The 14,313-nt window shown below is 56.3% G+C and overlaps 1 protein-coding gene across 1 annotated transcript in view; it reads right to left on the reverse strand.

The window, feature by feature from the left end:
* The window catches only part of PAX7 (paired box 7), a 95,937-nt gene that overhangs the window by 20,155 nt on the left and 61,469 nt on the right, over positions 1 to 14,313 (reverse strand). The window lies entirely within an intron of this gene.

A 14,313-nucleotide genomic window follows, 5' to 3' on the forward strand; every position in this document is an offset into this window, starting at 1 on the left:
TGTGGGGGCCAGGCCCGGGCAGCCCCCTTGGCTTGGGAAAAAGCCCTCTCACTGATACTGGGACTGTGGGTGGGGGAAGGAGCGGGGGGTAGCAGAAGGAGGGAGCCAAGGGCACAAGGTGGGGGTGGGGTGCAGCTAGGATTCAGCCTCGGGGCCCCCCTCCTGTCTCAGCTCCCTGTCCCCCCCTCATTTCTAAAAGTTCGTGTCCCTGAGTGCCCATTATGTCTTGCTCCCTGGCCTCCCGCGTTTGCTCATTGTCTTCCCCTTCCTGTCCCCGTCCCTGCCTGCACACCCCTCTCTGTGTTGCTCTCTCGTTCTTTCCTTCTCCCTCTTCCTGTTTCTAGCCCTCTGTGTGCTTCCCCCCATCGGACTCTCCTTATCTCTCCCTGCCTCTCTCCCTCTCTCCCCCTGCCACTGCTGCTTCCTCTCCCTGACCATCTCTCCACCAGCATCTCAACCCCCCGTTTCTCTCTATGGGTCTGTGCGCTTCTCTGCCTCTCTGCCCATCACTCCTGCCTACCTCCAGCAGGAGGCGCCCTTGGAATCAATTCTGGGACTTCCTGGGCCAGTACAGCCGGGGTAACCTCAGCCTACCTCCCCTGTTCCTCCCCTCCAAGGCCCCTTCCCTTCTCCTCCCTCTGCTGCTGAGGGTGGCCCACCGAGTCGCTGCAGGGAGCATATGGGGCCTCTGAGGACTGGGCAGTCAGGGAGGGCATCTCACCCAGTGCTTCTCAGACCTTCCCGAGCACGTGAATCCCCTGGGAACTTGAAGTCCAGGCCAGACCCAAAGCAGCCAGGGTCTAGACCAGCCTCTGCCTGGTCTGGCAGGCCCAGCACCGAGGAGAGTGTAGTCTCTGCCACTGGGGAGATGTGGGTTTTGGATTCCGACATTGTCCCTTGACGCTGACCTTGAGCCTCGCTTCTCTGAGTCTACAAAATGGGCATGACGGTTCTAGGCCCTCAGGACTCTACAAAGATCAGATCGTGAATAGGGCCAAAAGTGCGTCATGGAGCCCCTAGGTTCCAAACAAATCGAGGAGGTCATTGCCATTATTACGAGTGGCGTCAGGACTGAAAAAACAATTCCTTTCCTTTCCCTTCACTCCTGATCCTTCGGGGGCTGAAGCAGGGTGGGACCTCCCCACAGCGGGAAAACAGAATCAGCTGGGGCTGAGGTCAGCACCCAGGGGGCTTGGGGAAGGGCATGGGGAGCTGAGGGTGGGGAAGGGCATTATCTGGGGTGGGGAAGGGAAGGCCCGTGGGGAACTCAGGAACTTCTGCCCTGGGCATCACCTCTCAATTTCAGCCTGGGTGTGGCCCTTTGTGAAAGACACTTAACAGGGCCCTTACAGGACCTTAATCCTGCGACACCCCCCTCCCCCCCTCCCCCCGCCAAGATCAGACCCACTGTCAGGAAGGAGGGTCACTTGCTGAGCCCTCATGCTCTTTGCAGGGGGGCCCCCCAAGAGACCAGCAGGGTTCGAAAGACAGGGGTAGGGGTGGGGCCCCCGGCCGCTGCCACACCCACACCCACTCGTACCCTTGGAAAAGCCCTGCTCATCACGGAGTTCTTGATTGTGGGTGTCCTTCTTAGTAACAAGAGGCAACTGATTAAATTAACTATTTCTAGGATGCCTTCTAACATTGGTGGGGAAGGGATCTCAGTTCAATTCAAACAGACCCTCCCCTGAGGTCACTTCCTAAAGAAGGGGGAGGTCAAGGTGCTCACAGGAGACTGATAAAGTGAACGCTTGCTAATCCAGGGCTTTGATAATCCCAGGCCGCCTCAGAAGGCGTCCTCTTTAAAATATAGATTCTCCTGGTCCCGGGTGCAGATCAACGGCATCAGCCAGTCAGGGTGGGGCCTAGGATCCAGATGTTCCACAGGCGTTCCAGACCATTCTGATGCACAGGTTTGAGGACCACAGGGTCTACTGAACCCTCTACACTGCAAAGAACCCACCCTCCCCTGCCCTCCCCCCAAACACTGGTTTACAAGGCCACCCCTTCCGTGTACAGCCGGCGAGGATGGGGAAAGCCCTTCCTCTTCACGTCCTGAGCTGAATTCTGCTGCCTCCCCGTCACGGCCTCACCCTGCCTCCCAAGGGAACACGCTGGCTGTCTCTGCGCCCCCGACGGACAGCTCTGTGGAGGTTTCTGATGGGACTGTGAAGGTTTCCTTTTGACCTTACTTTACAACAGCTGACCTCCTGAGCCCCCAAGTCACAGGCTGTTTGCCAAGGAAGATGATTAGAAAGTAGAGCTGGACCTCCCGGTGGTCCGCGCCGCCCAGCCGGGATTCTGGGGGTCACAGGTACCCCCCTCCCCCATCCCTCTCCTTGTCTGGAATATCGCTTCTTCTCTGGAGGCTTCTGGCTCCTGGTTTGCTTGCTTGTCTCTTACAGAACTATCTGAGGGGAAGGTCTTTGAAGGCAGGTGCCATGGGGCTGGGCAAAGGATGAATGCTCACAGTGTCCAGCTGCGCCCACAGCTGTTTATTGGCTCCCTACTATGTGCTAGGGTTTGTGGCAGAGCCATGGGCTGCCAGTGTAACCTGGCCCTCGCTTTAGGGAGAGAGAGAAGTATCCAGAAAGTTAGAATTCAGAGCCCAAACTGCTACCCTGGGAGGCAGTGTGGCCACCCAGATTGGACGGTCGGTCTGGGAAGGCTTCTCGGAGGAAGTGGCCTCTCAGCTGACACCAGAGAGATGAATGGGCCTTGGCTAAGTGAAGAGAGGGAGGGTGCCAATGTTTTAGGTGCAGGGATGGGCAAGTGCATTGGTGGAAGGGGACAGAATGAAGGGGAGTGGGGGAGTTCCTGCCTGCTTCCTTGACCACCGATGGCTCTGGCTCGCCGCTGCCTGTCCCCTCGGCCACCACGGTGCGCGCACCGTCGCTGGCACGGCGGGCAGCGTTCCGGGGGCAGCCGGGCTCGCGCTCCCCGATCCCGGCCCGGGCAGCAGGAATTAAGCAGGCCGCTGAGCCCGAGCGCGTCCTTATCTCGGGGAGACAGTTGTTGGGAATCACTTTGACTGAGTGGTTTTGTCTCCCCGCATTTTCCACTGTCAGGCGGCCTCGGGCCATGGATCAAAGGCGCTCGGCAGCAGCGGAGCACGGGGAAGGGAGGNGGGGCGGGGGGCTGGAGATGGAGCAAATGGGAAATGAGAGGAGTGGAGAAGAATGAGAGATTAAGGGAAAGAGAATGCAGAGGAGGGCTGGATTTGCCAAGAGAAGGGGGGACGGCTGAAAGGGGTCTGAGAGCAGGCTGGGTGCAAATGGGGTGAGGGGCAAGGGGCCGGGAGAACGGAGGGGAGGGCGTGGAGAAAGGAGAGGCATAGGAAGCAGAGGAGGGGTGCGGAGAAGACATCACAGCTGGGATCGGGAGCAAGTTCTGGACTGAGGGGCAGGACATGGAGGCAAGACAGGCTGGAGGGGAAGGAAAGTGGGGGAGCCTGGCTGGACTGGGGGTGCCAGAGAGTCTGTCCCCCCTCCGAAGGAAGTGCTGGCCTTCGTCACTCCGGAGGAAACAGGTGCCCAATGGAAGTGACTAGCCAAGGCCACGCAGGAGCTGGGGAGGCCCTCGGGCCTGCCCTTCCGGAACACGCTCCTGGAGACACTGGCTGAGATTCAGATGCTCCCGGAAGCCCCAGGGTCCTCTGCCCGTTTCCTCCCATCAGCTGTTATCCTGCAGCACGACTCCCTGCAGTGGCTCGCCACACCTGTCCCCGCTCCCAAAGGTGTTGGAGAAGCCCTCACAGCTGGGGAGAGGCCAGGCGAGAGAGGAGGGGCTGGTGGGGAGGGGCTGGAGAGAGGGCAGCCCTGGGGCCGAGGCTGGGGCAGGGCTGCTGCCTGGACCAGGAGGCGGGAAGGGGAACTCAGGGACCCTGGGGGAAAATTAATTCTGCAACAGGAGGTCTGGGGCTTGGCCCTGCCCCCAACTCACCACGTGGCCTTGGAGCTCCCCGCCCCTCCCCCCCCAACACCGCCCTCTGCAAATCGCTACCCCGAAGTGTGCCAGATGCCGACATGCTTTGCGAATCTCAACATGCTTATTCCTCAGACTACTCTAGGAGAAGGAAACTACTGCTAGCCCCACTTTATGGTGGGGTAAACTGAGGCAGAGAAGGACCTCTCTAGAATCAGACAGGAAGTGACGTCGGCGACTGGAACCAGGCGCAGGGACCCCCAGAGCCCACGTCTTAATACCCCTGCCTCTTAGGGCACTGGGAGTCACTGAGATCAAAGAGTCATGTTTGGGGCCCTCCAAATCCAACCAGCAAGTGGGCAAGGGACCATTTTCGTGACGTGCTGGGTGAGAGCATGGTCTCCGGGGCCAGGCAGGCCGTTCCCAAGTCCAGGGCCGGCCACTTGTTAGCGATTTATCTCAGGCAAATTATTTAAACTGCTTGGTTCCTCTGTCCACCCCCCTCCCCCCACCCTCAGTTTGCAAGACAGAAATAAGAGGCCCTCCCCTTCCAAAGGAGATGGTGTAAAGATTATAGGACATCATCCGTGTGATGGGCTTAGCACAGCATCCGGCCTGTGCTAAGTGCTCAAGAAAAAGAGGATGATTATTATGATGTAACGTGTGTCTAGTTTGACAAGTACCTTTAAAACACCGATACAACGTGATACATGCACAAGGAAAGCACAACCCGCCCACCATGAAGGGGTGAGCGAAGGCTTCCGGAAGACGGCGAGGTCTTAAGGAGTAAGCAGGCGTGGTTCTGAGATGGGACAGGGTGGTGGAGAAGGGGTCCCAGCAGACAGAGCGGCAGACATGACGCCCTGGGAAGCGCGCGGCTCTTTGGGGTCCCTCAAAGTCACCCGCCTCTCCTACCCGGGGTGCCGCCCGGCCCCCCAGGTCCTGTGGCTGGCCATCCCGGCGGCCTCCTTCCCGCTGGGGACCCCAGGGACAAGTCTGAGCCGCTCCGAGTCTGCCCGCAGTATTAATTGCTAATCTTCCTCATTTTCTTCCCCTCTATCTGCCGGCGCTGTCTCATTCCGAGCCCCCGTACTAATCAGAAAGAAGGACAAATCCACTATTTGCATTCTTTCCCACCGAACCAGGCAGCTCTGGAAGGCTAACATCCTGACCTGCCAGGAAGCCCAGAAGGCACAGGCTGGGCCCCCGTGAGCATGAGGAAGAGGTGCTGGACAGACAGGAGGGCTAGTCCCCGACCGCGGATCTAGAGGCTATGACTCATGTGCTTGTACAAAGAACCCACAGAAATCTCAGACTCTGAGCAGGAAGGTCCCCTACCAGCAACTGGTCCATCTGTTTCTTCGCATAGATAGGGAAACTGAGGCCCAGAGGGGAGGCATCTACCAAGGCCACACAGAGGGTGAGAAGCAGAGCAGAGAGGGAGCTCAGATCTCCTGACTTTCCAATCAGTGACTGGGCACGGCCTGGGCTAAGCCAGACCTCCTGTCCCAAAAAGGAAATGGCTAGAGAAAGGACATCGCTCATTCAATTTCTAATCAGGGCAAGGAGAAGCAGAGACAGGAAGACTGTCACTTATTAAGTGCTTACTGTATGCCCAGCATGGTACTAGGTGTTTCACAGTCTCATTATTTGTCATAATTCAGCAATATGAGTAGGATCGGCCCCATCTTACAGCTGAGGAAACCGAGGCTCAGAAAGCTCATGGAACTTGTCTGTGGTCACACAGCAAGTGAGAAGAGAACGTGGTATCTGAACTCCCGTTTGTATGATTGTTGCACTTGTCTCTCATGTATCTGCTTTCAACACTGTTTCAGTATTTGCTTTATGATTTGCTGCTGTCCTATCTGCACCAACCCCCAACTCCTTCCCAGATTGTCCCCTGAGCAAATCCCACCTCCCCGCTGAGACTCCTCCAGGAAGCTTTCTGTGACCATGCCCTTCCTTCCCCAGACTCGTCTGCACTTCCTGTTCTCACTGGCCAGAAATCCCACTAAATCGTCAACAATTTTGGTGGCGTGGGGGGGGGGGAGTGCCTTGTCTCCCCCTGCCCCCGAAATATACTTGGTTAGGGAGAGACGGTCATGTACATTTCTCTTTTGAGGCTCCCTATGTGCTGTGTGAATAACAGGAACGAGGTAATGAAGGGAATTGTAGGTAATGACATTCAAACAGAAACTTCAAAATCCTGTTGGGAACAGAGCACAGCTGTGTGTCCTCAGGCTGCACACGCCTGGGGGCTCAGCACTGGTGGCTGGAAGCCTACTGTGTATGTCCCAGACACTGAGCTCCGTGTGGTACCAACACGAATCATCGGGCCTCTGGTCCTACTAAAGAGGGTGGTCCCTGACATCAAGCAGTACACGGAGCACCTGCCTGTGGGAAGCTCCCACCCATACCTTCTCAAGGTGTGCTGTCCAGACCCCTGCACATGATTTGATGGTGGACCAAAAAAAAAAAAAAAAAAAAAAGGCTCAGAGCAGCCCTTGGGGGCAGCCCTCAACCCCTCTTGTCCAGACTCAGGGGTGTGGACTTTTTAAAAAAAAATTTTAATGCTTATTATTGAGACAGAAACAAAGCATGAGTGGGAAAGGGGCAGAGAGAGAGGGAGGCCCAGAATCCGAAGCAGGCTCCAGGCTCTAAGCCGTCAGCACAGAGCCCGACGTGGGGCTCGAACCCACGAACTGTGAGATCACAACCTGACCTAACTGATTGAGCCACCCAGGCGCCCCTCAGGGGTGTGGATTTAAGAGGCTATCTTCCCAGAATCCCACCTGGTCGTCTAAGAAAGGAGAAAGGGTCAGGGTTACCCTCTTCTCCTTCATTGATCAAAAGACCCTACAGTCACCTAGAAGCAAAACACTGCCCCCCGCCCCCCCTGGCCCAGTTCCTGGACATAGGCATGACCTGCCTCCCTCAACAGCAGAGTCTGGAAAGTTCCTGATCCCAGTCTCGCCTTCCCGCCCCCGCTCCCCCCGCACCCCAGCCGCTCCACCCAGGAAAAGGGAGAGAGCAGGGCAGAGAAATAAACAAGGGTCTGTTTTCACAGGAGCTGGGGCTCTGTCCAGGCCTCCCCCTGTGGGCTGGAGCTGAGCCCCTGATGGACGTGAGCAGGTGGTTTTGTTTGGCGAGGAGCTGCCGGGAGGGAAATAACTCAGCTTTTCCCACTGAGGCAGGTTAACTGTGGACAAAGGCAAAGCGGGATGTGAGAGCAGGATCTTGGCAGCGCCAATCCCTCCAGGGGCTGGCAGGGCTCGAGGATGCCCGGCCCCCCTCCGCCCCTCCCGGGCCGATTCTCCGAGCCTGGTAGCTCATCCCTGACCCAGGGCTGGGCTGGCCAGGAGTCAAGGGCAGAGGGCACCTGGGGTGTGGGGTCGCCGGATGAGCTGAGAAGACACTCCCCGAGGTCCCTGCCTGGTACCCTGATTGGGGCTGTGAGAGGCGATGGGTGGGCGGACGTGGCTTTGGGGCAGAGGGTCTCTGGGATCACTGGGTATGGAGAAAGCCAGCCGGGGAGGCCAGATGCTGCCGAATGCCACTGGACTTCAGGGCCAAGAGAATCTGGCCACAGGCTGCGGCCCTTCCCACCAGCTGACCCCTGACCCCCTCACCATCACCGTTGGTCATGGGGAGAAATGGGTACGTGGGTGGGTGGGGTGACTCAGCTCTTCCCTAATCCTGGGGAAAACCACTCCGGGTCAGAGCCATGCCCTTCCAACCTGAGCCAGTCACGTCTTCTATCCTTGCCCATCCTTTCCCAGGGCCCAAGCGGGCAGAGCGTCCTGTGTTTTCCTCGCCCAGTATTCGTGCCCCCAGGACGGGGGGTCAGGGGTACACACTACATTGTTCCGGACTGGAAACCAACTGGGGCATTTTCCAGCCAATGGAAGGGAGGGTAGGAGAGAGGGGAGGGAAGGGGAGGGGGAAAGAGATGGAAGAGGAGGCCAGGGCACAGATGTGGGGCAGAGGTAGGGCGAGGAATAAAGAATGGATTCGAATCTCTTAAGCACCTACTATGTGCCAGGCACCTTACTGAATTCTTGCTTCATCCTCACAGCGCCTGAGAGGTAGGGATTATCACTTCCATGCTCAGATCAGAAAAATGAAGTCCAGAGAGGTTAAGCAAGCTGCCCCAGAGCCACACAGCAACTCAGACAATGGCAGAACCAGAACTCCAGCCCAGAGCTGTTTCTCTAGCCCCCACGCTTCCTTCTACTCGGGGTGGGGGTGGGGGGAGGCCTGCGGGAGAGACCCCGGGGGAGGGAAAGCCTGGGAGAGATCTTAAGAAGGCAAAGGGAAGGAAGCGGGAGGCAGAAGAGGAGCCCAGAAAGGAGGAGGAAGGGCCGGGCGGGGCGCAGAGGAGCGCTCACTCGGCTGGGGGCTGGGGTTAAAGCCCCGTGTTCCTACAACCCACTAAGCCGGAGAAATGAATTCTGATCCCTCCAAAACCCAACCTTGGAAAATGTGCGAGAGAAGGGTCTCCTTTCAGGGTAGCGGGAAATCCTCCACACCTCCTCCTGATGCCCTGGTAATGCCAGGATGTCCCCAATCTGCTTTGAGGAATGGAGAGATTAAGAATAATAAAAAAATTGCAATAAAATACGTGTGAAGGAGGGGGTAATTGTGGACAAACGCAGCATTCAAATTCATTTTTCAGCTCTTTTACACACCATTTCAATCTTATTTTCTGCTTGTTAATGAGATCTTGTTGCCTGGGCTAGGCAAAACCTTCCAATATCAGGACGTAATTGCACATAATTTTCTCTCCTACCAGTGATTTGCATCAGTTTTTAAAAAATTCTGGGCTATTTAACACCCCACCATCCCCCTCCCCATCTTCCTGCCTACAAATCTCCCACTCCCTCCTCCTTCCTCTTCCCTGGTCCAGCAAGACTCATTTTAAATGCTTATTATAAACGCAGTGTCGCCAATAAAGAGAAAAAAAAAACACAAGGAGGAAGTGGGAAGAGATGCAGCACCGGGGTTCCCAGGGCTCGTCGCATGCGGGACACCGCGGACGGATCCTGAGGAGGGTCACCGTGCGACATCGCTCATGGGTCGGGCAGATCTGTGTCAGAGTCCCGTCTCTGCCACTCGGCTGCTCTGTGGCCTTCAGCAAGTTACTTAACCTCTCTGAGCCCGTTTCCCCCAAGGGGAGGGTTTCTGGGGCACTTGAATGACTTCACAGAGACAGAGTGCTTCCATGGGAATGTTCCGCAGTATTCAGTGGGTGGAGTGTCTTTCCTTGCTGAACTGGCTCCCTGGGGCCCTCAAGTGATGCCTGGAGAAAAGTCTGCTGTGGCAAACCACTGGGGGGACCCCTTTTCATAGAGAGATTAAATAAAGCCTTGAGATTTTTTTCCTGCTGGTTTTAGGAGGAAGGGGAAGCTTAGTGCTTGATGATTCGGACTCTGAACTTGACTATGCCTGTGGCTGCAAGTCTCAGCTTCGCCTGATGGGCCACAGGGTGAAACTCAGGGGGATGGGGCTGGGAGGGCGGGGGGAGGGCTGCCCGAGACCACAGGACAGCATAGTGGGCTCCAGAGGCAGCCTGTTCCAATCAGGCTCTGTCACTTTCCAGAACCTATCACAGAGCCTGGCACATGGTGGGCACCTGGACGGATGGATGGTTGACCCTGGACAAGTCAGCTGCCTCATCTGTAAAATGAAGGGCACAAGATAATGGCCAAGACTTGGCGAGCGAAAGGAGCTAAAGCATCTGGCCCCATCCGTGCCGGCCTTCGGGAAGCATCTACCCCACCTTAGCCATCACAGGTAATTCTTCCGGCCAAAAGAGGGAAAGGAGACAAAGACATCAAGGAGCCCGAAAGGACAAAAAGCCTTGTTTTCCTGTGACCGCGGCCGTGGGATGCACTGCACACGCAGAGGATAGTTTTCATGAGTTCAGTTGGGGGAAATCGTAAATATGTAAATCCCTTCTACGGGTTCCTTCCCATTAAGCTCTAGTGAGGAGCAAAGGACACAATGAATGTGGGACATTACGAAGGAGCAAAGTGAGCCACGGTGGCAAGAAAGGAACATCCCCTTTCTGTGACGCAGCGGCAGGAGCCCTCCGCTCGGGGGTCTGGGGCTTTGGCGGGCCGGCCCTGGCCTTGCTGCTAAGCCAACTATGATTTGGGGCAATTTTCTCCCGTCTGGGCTTCCAGAAGTTTCCACCTCCCACTCTGATAGAATCTGCATCGAAAAAGTTCCGGGGAGAAGAAAGCTCAGGCCCGGGACGGCCCCACCCCCCCACCCCAGGGACACACCCTGAAGGTGNGCTCCCAGCACAGGGTCCCCTGCCCGGAGCCTCCAGCCAGAAGCCCCCCTGAGGATGGGCGGAGTCCTTCCTCTGCCTGACCGGGAGCCCCTCTGGGCTCTCTCCCTTGGATGGCTGTGCCTCCCCCATCAGACTGGGGAATTCCTAAGGGCAGGCATCCTAAGGGACCTACATACAGGTGTCCCCTAGATCCCCCTGCCCACCACCCCTGCATACCAGCGTGCCCTGTGTGCTGTTCCCAGCCATGGCGGCCATCAGATTACTCACTGTAATTCACGCCGCGAAAGCTTCCTCTTGTCCTAAGCTGTCCTGACTTGTTTCCTAAGAGTAGTTTCCAAGGACCTCAGCCTTGGGGAGAAGGCGCAGGAGCGGGCTGGGGGTCTGCAAGTCCTAGTCCCTAACAAGCCTGCCCAGAGACGAGGTCTCACGGGCAGCACAGGGGCCCCTGAACACCACAGGTGTGAATGGTGTGGGTCCACTTACATAGGGAGGATTTTAAAAAATTTTTTTTATAGTTTACTTATTTTTGAGACAGAGACAGCATGAGCAGGGGACGAGCAGAGACAGGGAGACACAGAGACAGGGAGAAACAGGCTCCAGGCTCTGAGCTGTCAGCACAGAGCCCGACACTGGGCTCGAACCCATGAACCGTGAGATCATGATCTGAGCCAAAGTCGGGCACTCAACCGACTGAGCCACCCAAGCGCCACGCACAGGGAGTTTTTCAATAAATATAGCTCAGCATTGCAAATGTATTTTCTCTTCTGTATGCTTTTCTTCATACCATTTTCTTTTCTCTAGCTTGCTTTCTCATAAGAACACGGTGTAAAAAAAATAGAACATATAAAATATTGGGGCAGCTGGGTGGCTCAGTCGGTTAAGCACCTGACTTTAGCTCAGATCATAATCTTGTGGGTCGTGGGTTCCAGCCCTGCGTCGGGCTCTGTGCTGACAGCTTGGAGCCTGGAGCCTGCTTTAGATTCTGTGTCTCCCTCTCTCTCTCTGCCCCTCCTCTGCCTGCACTCTGTCTGTCTCTCAACAATAAATAAATGTTAAAAAAAATTTTTTTAAAAAAAGAATATATAAAATATGTGTTAACGGACTCTTTATGCTCTCAGTAAGGCTTTGGATCAATAGTAAGGAGGCCGTTAGTAAAGTTTTGGGGTAAGTCAAAAGTTATATGTGAATTTTCAACCATGTCGGGGGCCCGGCACCCCTAACTCTCACACGGTTGAAGGGTCACCTGTATTTGTCTTCTTTGTATGTCTTCCAGGGGACCCTGGAAGCTGGGGATGCCCACGTGCCAAGGGCTGGGTCCCTGATCCTGTAGAGCTGGGCTTCGCAGGTAGTTGAGGGGCTGGGCTCATTACTATCTAAACCTCTCAGAAGGCCTCTGCCCGTGTGACTCAACTCTGCCCACTGGCCCCTAACCTGAGGCCCCGGCCTCAGTTCTCTCATACAGGACATGGGTTGAATGCGCTTTCCCCTCCACCCTGCGGAAGGGGACATGATTTCCTCTTGCTGATTTGGAGATTGGGGCTAATCTCCAAAAAAAAAAAAAAAAAAAAAAAGAATGCAAGGGCATCTGTGAGCCAGAGGGGCAGTGTCAGTTATGTTCGCAGGCTTTAGAGATGAGGGCCAAAGCCTGGCTGTCCACCAGGTACTCACCATATGGGAAAGTCTCAGAACAGAGTCTGAGTCACATGGGCTCAGAGGTGTAGCTGAGCTTGTCGACGGCGCTATCAGATACGCCACATGGCCTGCCGTCTTATTATGTACGATGGTCTGTCTGTTATACTGTCACCTCTGGGAGGGCAGGGGTCTTCGTCCTTGATGCCTGGTGCCCAGAACAGTGCCTGGCACACAGTCAGCCCCCGTTAAGTGCTTGTTAACCTGAGAGCCAGGGTTCAGTGCAGAGGCTCCTCCAGGAGATTCCGCCAGGCAATCTCCCCATGGAGTTTCTATGGTTCGACAACCCCCACTTCCCAGGGTGGATCTGAGACAAGGACCGGGTCAGGCCCTGGGAGGCGGCCCTTCTCCAGCCAGCAGCAAACTGGCCAGTGTAATGAGCAGGTGCTCAGCAGAGCCCCAACTTCACCCCCCGTGGGCTTCTGTAAGAACAAGGGCCAAGGCTATTGGGGTGGCCGGGGTGCCGACCTGCAGTCTCGGGGGAGGGGTGACGGGGCGGCAGCGCAGACAGAGCCCGGCCGGCCCTCTCGCCCCTCCCTGCTGGCGGGGGGGGGGGCAGGACCTGGGAAGCAGGGTTGTCCTGGTGGAGAACGCGTCCCCCGGCCCCTCCCGACACCACGGAGGGGTGCAACTGGCCTGCCCAGAGGGCGGAGGGAGCCCCTGGGGAATCACAAATACCAGGAGCTTCTGTGCAGACCCAGAAACACCCCCTCGCTGCCCCCTTCCGCAGGAAGTGTTCGAAGCTTAACCCCGGCAGTTCACACGGCCAGGAGCGCACTCGGCCTGCCCGCCTGCTCACCCTGCACCCAGCCCCCCTCACCCCTGCCAGCAGCTGTTCACCTCCCGGTCCCCTCTGCCCCTGTCAGACCCTCCATCCGTCTTCACACCTTTGGTGGGAACCTCTGGGCACGTCTGCGGAGCTGGCCCAATCCATCACATCCTCATAGCCTCTCCGCCGGAAGGGTGGGGGGAAGCCCCCCAAGGGGTCTCTGGGAGGAGGGGGGGGGTCCCGCTCCGGCAGGGAGAAGGCCGGGCTACTGTCTGCTTTACAGTAATGGCTGTGGGGTTTTTTCTCGTCTCCCCTCCCTTGCTGAGGCTTGTCTCTGGGCCCGAACAGCGCCTGAAACATCCTCCCTCGTTACCCATCTCATTGCCGAATCGTGCTCCAGAAGCCAAGCGCCCCTTACATGCCCGTCTCTCCTCTGCCCTGTGACAAAACTGCCGCTTTGGGGAGAAACTGCAGCCCAGGGGGGCTGCAAGGAGCAGTGGTCAGTGAGCCAGGGGCCCTGGACTCTCGGCCCCAGCCCGGCCAGCATGTCCCGGGCCCCCGTCTGTAAAGTGGGAAGGCTGGCCCACATAACCTCAACGTCCCTCTTCAGATTTCCAAGTGACTCTCTGTAGCCTGTTTCCTACCGCAAGCAAGCAAGGCCTGGACGGCATCCTCGGGCCTGGGTACCTCGGGTCTCTGTAGCCGGGGTCGCCCGGCCAGCTCTGGGACCCTGTCTGTCTCTTAACTCTGGGTGGTTAGCGCAGCCACTCTGTCCTCCATACTAATGACATGGAATTCACGGCCTTGAACCCCAAAGAGGCCAGCTAGGTTCCACCGGGAGAACATTCTGGTCACCTGGCCCCATGTTGGCCCCAAGAGGACAGGTACATCACTGTTAGGAGCTCCGGATTCGGCGACTCACTCAAACTCTGCCCCAGACTTGGGCTAAGTGCTTTATGCCCCTCAGCTCATTCATCCTCAACCACCCTACAAGACAGACACTTAGTATCATCCCCATTTCACAGATGGGGAAATTGAGGCATAGAGAGGGGAAGGGATCTCACCCACAAATAAATGATGAGACAAAAACGCAGTTAGCTCTTCACCACACTCACTAATAGAGGCACACGGGGATGGACCCAAAACATTCAGAAAATTAATATTCTTGGGAAGGTTGTAGACCAGGGCTTGGCATTTTTTTTTTCCTATAAGAGCCAGGTAGTCCTTGTAGGAAAAAAAAAAAAAAAAAAGGTAAAATATTTCACTTTGTGGGTCATGTGGTCTGTTTTGAAACTTCTCAGCTCTGGTGTTATAGCCCCAGAGCAGCCATAAACATGTAAAATAAATGGGCATGGCTATGTTCCAATAAAGTTTTATTGACAGTGGCAGGAAGCTAGACGGATACAGCCTGGGGGCTGTAGTGGACCTTCCCTTTGGCCCCGCTTCTTCTTCAAGTAACAAGGTTCTCACACTACTTATATCGTCTTGGCAATTGCGGGGGGGAGGGGTCGACAGAAGGACTGATGTTTATTTGGCCCCTCTGTTGTGCCAGGCTCTGTGCTAAGGTTTTGGCCAGTTAGCATGTGGAATACAGAGAACACCCTCTTAGAAGGTGGTTGGCAACACCTGGTTT

The sequence above is a fragment of the Crocuta crocuta genome, unplaced genomic scaffold (assembly GCF_008692635.1).
Source record: "Crocuta crocuta isolate KB4526 unplaced genomic scaffold, BGI_CrCroc_1.0 scaffold127, whole genome shotgun sequence".
Lineage (NCBI taxonomy): Eukaryota > Metazoa > Chordata > Mammalia > Carnivora > Hyaenidae > Crocuta > Crocuta crocuta.